Consider the following 7,291-nt stretch of genomic DNA (forward strand, 5'->3'; position numbering starts at 1 on the left):
CACCCCTGCACTCCAGCCTGGGCAACATAATGAAACTTCATCTCAAAAAACAAACAAACCAAAGAGGTGCAGAATCTCAGACTCACACAGAATTACTGACTCACAGTCTGCAATTTAACAACATCCCTCTGTGATTCATACGTACATTAAAGTTCAGGAAGCACTGGGCCATGTTACATTATCTCACCTGATTCTTCTACCTATGAAGTCGACAGGGCAAGTTTTTTTTTTGTTGTTGTTGTTGTTGTTTTGTTTTTAGGTAGAGTCTTGCTCTGTCACCCAGGCTAGAGTGCAGTGGTGTGATCTCAGCTCACTGCAACTTCCACCCTCCTGGGTTCAAGTGATTCTCCTGCCTCAGCCTCCTAAGTAGCTGGGATTACAGGCACCTGCCACCATGCCCGGCTAATTTTTTGTATTTTTAGTAGAGATAGGGTTTCACCATGTTGGCCAGACTGGTCTCAAACTCCTGACCTCAAATGATCCAGACAGGGAAAGTTTTGTTTGTTTGTTTGTTTGTTTGTTTTTAAATATAATCCCTGCTAAAAAGCAAGCCTCAAAAAATTGGTTTAAGACACAGTTGTTCCTCTCCATGGAAATCTTTAGTAAAAGGTGAAAGATTTATACAATCTGAAGAGAAACTAGAGTAGGACAAGTATTTTTATTTCAAATTCATATCACTGGAAACCAAGGCTCAGGGGTCAAATGACTTGCCCATGCTCACACAGCTGAATGGAGAGGTTGGAATCTGAGCTCAGCTCTTTTGACTCCAGATGCCAAGGTCTGCCATGATTCAGAAGCAGAGACAAAGTAGCTAACTCAATGCAAATATGTTGTCTTGAGATATGACCCCTTTGTGCTGCTGATTGTGTTTCTCACCTGAGGTAGTGTAAAAAGCTATCTGAAAGAGGATAAGCTATCATGATGAGTTCAGTTCTCCCTTCAGTCCTTCTCCCCCCGCCTCAGGCCACCTAACAGCATCTCTAACCCTGGCCAAATACTTCACTAGCACAGGCTGTTAGCAATAATTGCCAGCACCTGTCATAGTGCCTGGCATTTAGTAGGCATTCAACAAATGTTTGTTGAGCCAAATAGAATTAACTAGCATTAGCAAAAGCTCTCGGTCTGATTACCAAGGCACACTGATAAAGAAGTGTTCTGGGTCTTCGTGACTTCTCTCTCTAGTCCTGGAGAAACATTCAAATTACAGGTCCTCCAGACAAGAATTAGTGACACCATCTTTTTAACTCGAAGGGCAGATTTTCAAAACAAATTCTATTGTCTGTGTCTGTCTATCTCCCGAGCAGGGCTCAAGCCAGGAGCTGCAAAAGCCTGAAGTGGATAAGTTTGGAATTTACTTGCTTACACTGGAAAACAGGCTCTGCTGCATTTTCTTTGACTGGAAGCAGGGAGTGTGGGAAAAGTCAAGAGCATAGACTGAACCCAGTTTGGAGCCACTGGTCAGCAGAAGGAGATTGTTGGGTGACAGTAACTGGGGTCTGCCTGTTAACATCCGCTAACGTTTGGGGCTTTCCCATTGCTGAGGGGAAAAACCTGAAGTTAACCAGGGAGGGGCTCTCAGTGCATCAAACAGAGAGAGGGCTGAGTGGGAAATGACTACTTTTCTTTGCTTGCTTCCTCAGGAGAGCAGAAATGAAGCAAAGTTCTGAAGAGAGTTGAATTATTATGCTGCAAGAAGTTTTCTGAAGATCTGGGTTACGAAGATGGATCCCATTAGTAAATTTGACAGCAATTCCACTCCTCCTTGCATTTTAGCATCTCATGCCAAAATATAAATGAAGGAATGCACTACATCTCAAAGGAAGCTGTCAGTCCTTACCCTCCTTGACTGGGCACATATCTGGGGGTTCTTCTACCTGCGTTGGACTGGTTTTGTTGCTTTACCCACATATTCTCATCCAGCACTCTTTGTGTCTGGTGAAGTCTGTGAGCCATCAGACAGAGAAGTCTATAATTTTATCTTCCTTTGTGTGCATCAGTTCCTAAACTGCAGAGTGAGATAAGCCTACATGCAGCAAGACACAGTGTGGCCTTTGATCATATGAAGATTGGAGAGGTTTGGGTCATTCTTGTCCAACTCTTTGGAAGTCAGCACAATGACTTTTTTCCTTTTTTTTGAGATGGAGTTTTGCTCTTGTCACCCAGGCTGGAGTGCAATGGCACGATCTCGGCTCACCGCAGCCTCCACCTCCTGGGTTCAGGCAATTCTCCTGCCTCAGCCTCCTGAGTAGCTGGGATTACAGGCACGCGCCACCATGCCCAGCTAATTTTTTGTATTTTTAGTAGAGACAGGGTTTCACCATGTTGACCAGGATGGTCTCGATCTCTTGACCTCGTGATTCACCTGCCTCGGCCTCCCAAAGTGCTGGGATTACAGGCGTGAGTCACTGCACCCGGCCTGACTTTTTTCCTTCTATATAATGATGTGGGTAGGCAGGGATTCAGCTCTTCTGCTATGGCTGGGAGAAAGCCTTCCCTTTGCTCCTTTCCTGCTCAACTTGTTTTGGCTAGGAAATCTAGCCTTGGGATTTTCTAAGAGTTAAATCAGAAAGGGAGAGAGTACTGGGCTGGGAGTGGTGGCTCATGTCTGAAACAGTACCAGGCAGGGAGTGGTGGTTCATGCCTGTAACCCAAGCACTTTGGGAGGCTGAGAGGGGAGAATCACTTGAGCCCAGGTGTTTGAGACCAACCTGGGTAACATAGTGAGACCTTGACTCATTTATTTAACTTAAAAAAATTAAAATAAGAGAGTACCAGCTTCAGGGTATATCTGTTAGATATGCTAGCTTCCAGGGGTTGTTTGCAGGGATATATAACCCCATTCCTATTTCCTTTAATTTAGCTGGTTTGTTTGTCTCATAGCATGGCTAGGGGCAGGTAGGTTTCTGTCCCTTCCTACTATTCCTCCTACTCAGATCTTCTACTCCAAGCTATTTGCTGGTTAATTCGTTCATCCAACACATATGAGACACCAATAGTGTGCAGAGAACCATGTAGGCATGGGAGAGAAGTGACCACTTCCTCCTTGGCACCCCAGTGTTCCCTATGCAGACTTTGGTCACAAAACTAACAGCATTTTATTGCATTTATTTGATAATGTCTTCATATATCTCCTTTAAAAGACAATACACAGCTCGAGGGAAGGAATCATTTGTTTTTATCCTAAGTAGACGCTTAGGATAAAAGTAGACACTTAGCCAGTGTCTGGCATATGGGAAATATTTAGTATATATATGAATGAGTAAGGAAGGTTGATAGGACAAGGATGAATTAATCAGAGAGATCCACTTTTTGGAAAGTGAATAGATCTAAGTTCTTCTTCTGAGTGTCTTGGGCTTGGGGAAATTTTTCAAAATAATCGTGGGTTTGGAAATTTGACCCCTTCAACCTTGGCATTGCTACAGCCTCAGTGTGGTTGCTGTGCTGTTAACAGTATCACAAAGATATTTGACAGGACTGAGGACAGCTGATACGTCATCATTTTGAGCACCACATAGGACATTTATCAGTGATAGAACATTGCTTAGAAACTGTTGCAGCAATGTATTTTGTTAACTGATTTGTAAAATTATTAATATACCTAACTGTTTATATTTTGGGCTGCATTTAAAAAACACTTTATTAAGGCATGACTGACATACAAAAAGCTGGACATATTTAATATGTACCACTTGATTAGTTGTATATTTGTGAAGTCTTCACCATAATCAATGCCATAAGCATATCCACACCTCCAAAAGTCTGTGTGCATTTTTGAACAGAGCCATAAAACGTTAAAAGTGAAAATACTGTAGAAGGGAGTTTGCCCCTTTCCTTTTACAAATGAGGAATGGAAGCCCAGAGACTGAGCAAGGGCATATTACCAGCTAATGAAAGACCTGGAATTAGAATCGAATCCTCCCAATTCACAATAAAAGGCTTAGAAACCATGGAGAAGATGGCAGTGGCTGTGTAAGGTTACTTCTCTCTTATTCAGGAGACTTGAACATTTTTTTCCTAGTTCCTACATACAGAGGCATTCCTTTCTCTTTCTCTCTTTTTCCTTCTTTCCCTCCCTCCCTCCTTTCCTTCCTTCCTTTCTTCCTTCCTTCCACTAACATTTACAGTATGGAGCACCTATGCCATAACAGGTAAGCATTTATACACATTCTCTCATTTAATCTTTTTAAAAGTTTATTTGAGATGGAGTTTTGCTCTTATCTCCCAGGCTAGAGCGCAATGGCATGATCTCGGCTCACTACAACGTCTACCTCCTGGGTTCAAGTGATTCTCCTACCTCAGCCTCCCAAGTAGCTGGGATTACAGGTGCCCACCACCATGCCTGGCTAATATTTGTATTTTTAGTAGAGATGGAGTTTTGCCATGTTGGCCAGGCTGGTCTCGAACTCCTGACCTCGGGTGATCCACCTGCCTTGGCCTCCCAAAGTGCTGGGATTACAGGCGTGTAATCCTGGCCCTCTCACTTAATCTTCACTACAATCCTATGAGGTAAACATAATAGTAATAACAACAACAGTTATTCCCATTTTACAGAAGAGGTACAAGGAAGTTAAACAACTTGGCCAAGATCCCGTAATCAGTAAGTGGCAGAGTTGGAATTCAAACTCAAATATTCAAACTCACTGCAGAGTCCATGCTCTTAACCATGGCTCTATAGTTTTTGTTTGTTTGTCTTTAATAGCGTTACTCAGACTTCAGCAATGCCCACTATGGAGAACTGGGCTCATTTGCTGACAGAAGAATCACCCTTGCTAAGTAGGTACCAAACAGCATCTTATTTTATACACATCTCCACTATAGCTGATTGTAATTACTTGTTTTATTCCTATCTCTTACATGAGAGTAGAAGCTGAAGAAACTGTCTTTCATTATTGTATTTTCAACAGCTAGCACAGTGCCTAGCCCAGAGAATGTGTGTCATAGGTGCTGAATAAATGAAGAGATGAATGAAACCCTGACACAGCTCCCAGGGTTATCCAATACTAACAGAACGACTCAGAGCCTCTGAATGGGGACTTGATCCACTGCATCTGTTCTCTTGGCTTGGTTTCCTTGTGAGAGAAAAAAAGCAACCTCTTTCATGCCCTACCAAATACAAATGTCAATAGATAATCTTCCAATCTCTGAAGCCAGAATTTGGCCTATGTACTCCTTTGCTGGGTGAATTCTGGCCTAGAGACATGGCATGGGTGGTGAGGATCGTATCCACAGATCCTCAGTAGGCACACATTCCATGTGGGAAGATGGCTCTGCTCTCTGGGTAATGCAGATCCTTTGTGGAGGTCTGTGCATAGGGAAAAGAACAGTGGTGGTGTGGTGGCGCTCCCCATTTCAGCAGTACTTTGATGTCTGAATCCAGGAATCTGTCTCCTTGATGGCTTGGCTGGACCTCCCCAAACCATGAATGATCTAACCTGGCATCATGGGCCTTATAAGAAGATTATAAGCCTATTGCTTGCTGAAGGCTAACTTGTTATTTTTACACAAGACTAATTTCCCCAAATCCAGTTTCCTTTTACATAAAACTAATTTCCTTCACTCAGTTTCCAAACTGGGAGAAGGGTCCATGGCACTGGCCATCACATGCGACATGAGCCCCTGCAGTGCCCACTCTGATTCAAAAACCTCTCTCTGTGAGGGAAGGCACTGGTCCAGGGATTAACCTTGGACCAGGTTAATCTGATTAACCCTGCATTGGGTTAATCATATTCAGGTCCCTGTTGGGTTAATCACCTCTGCATTGGGTCTGTTTAGAATAGGTACTTCTAGTCAAAGCCTGATAGGCCCAATGCTGGACTCCCTAAACCTAGATCCCTTTTCCTGCGAAGGGAACTGTTGGGACCCAGGCCTGGCTAGGCAGGGTGGGTTGCCATCCAGGTCTTTCCCCTTCCTAATGACCAGGGAGTTCCAAACTCCCTTTGGGAGACAGGCCTACCGTCCGCAACGCTCTCCAAGAATGTACTCTCCCATGGGAAAGGGCATGGGCCCTTCCACCCTGAGCCCCCAAGAGAGGCACAGACAGTCACAGGAGGGTAAAGAACGGTCCCGGTACTATAAATATTTCTCAAACGTCCCCTGTAAATCTGCAGATGTGTCATCAGGGCACAGAGAGGAGAGCTTGAATTAGAGCCGATTAGAGACCATATTCTCCCAGAGGAGGGCAAGCCTGCCCGTCAACCGAGCCCCACTTGGCCGCCGGGACCACCTCGGGAGGAAGCGTCTCCTGACAGCTTTCCTGGCGGCTGCCCCGTACCCTTCCGGGGCGCTGCGGGCTCTGGGAAGCACAGACACCATTTCCCCTTTGCCCTCCTGCCCTTTGTGGTGACAGCTCCGGAGTCGTCCCCGGGTGTGCCCTCTTCCGAGGTGAGTGGGGGGGACAGGGAGCGCGCGGAGGGAGAACCGAGACATGGCAGCCGCAAACTGCCCGGGCGGATGGGTGATTTATGAAGTGTTGAAAAGCATCTTCGAAGCTGTCATTTATCTTACAGCTCTCAGCCTAAATAAACACTGAATCCGCCTAATTATAGTTACAGTGGAAACACAACACCCCAACCTCCTCTCCAGCTCTGCCGGCCCGGCTCCGGCGCGCCTCCACCCGAGCCTGGGCTCCCGCGTCGGCCCACAGCTGCACCCTAGCGGTGGCCTCTGCGCCCGCGACTCCCGCATTCCCGCGCGCCTCTCCAGGCGCCCCTTCCTCCTTTCTCCCCTCTCCCCTTTCCCCTCTCTCCTCTCCCTCTCACTATCCCACGCAGGTACAGTCCTGACAACAATTTCGGTCAAGAGCAGAGGCACCATCTCATCCTGCTGGAAAACTGCACTTGCCGCATCCCTCCAGCTGTGGTAGGGGGTGGGGTTGGAGAGGACGTGGCCTGGATGCTCCCACTCTTTCCTTGTCATGGGATTCCTTGGGGTGTGGTCAGCTGGTCTAGCCTGGCCCAAGGGTCTACTGCAAGGCCAAGGGAACTCTCTTTGTGGTCGACCAGATCAGGAAAAGCGGGGCGTGGGCGGGGAGGGGGATTAGGGTGTTGGGGGGATGGGGGATAGTGGTTAGAAATCACTTAGGGTAGAGAAAGGAGGACATCCTTTTTGTTCCCTGGTGATTTCGTGTCCTCCAAAGGAGAGGGGAAAGTTTCCTCCTGCTTAATGGTCCTTCCTTTCTCTAGTTCTGTTCCTGGCCTTGAACTTGGAACCCCACTTTCTCTTTAGCATATGGGAGGCTTCCTGTCTTTAGAGATTCTTCTAAGCTGGACTTCAAAGTGAGACAGGAGTTGGG

The 7,291-nt window shown here is 46.1% G+C and overlaps 1 non-coding gene across 1 annotated transcript; it reads right to left on the bottom strand.

Annotated features, from left to right (window-relative positions):
* Positions 1-533: 533 nt before the first annotated feature.
* On the bottom strand, positions 534-647 carry LOC120366953 (U5 spliceosomal RNA). Its single transcript, XR_005581464.1, has one exon. It is a non-coding gene; the product is annotated as a U5 spliceosomal RNA (small nuclear RNA).
* Positions 648-7,291: the final 6,644 nt, after the last annotated feature.

The sequence above is a fragment of the Saimiri boliviensis genome, chromosome 17, assembly GCF_048565385.1.
Source record: "Saimiri boliviensis isolate mSaiBol1 chromosome 17, mSaiBol1.pri, whole genome shotgun sequence".
Classification (NCBI taxonomy): Eukaryota; Metazoa; Chordata; class Mammalia; order Primates; family Cebidae; genus Saimiri; species Saimiri boliviensis.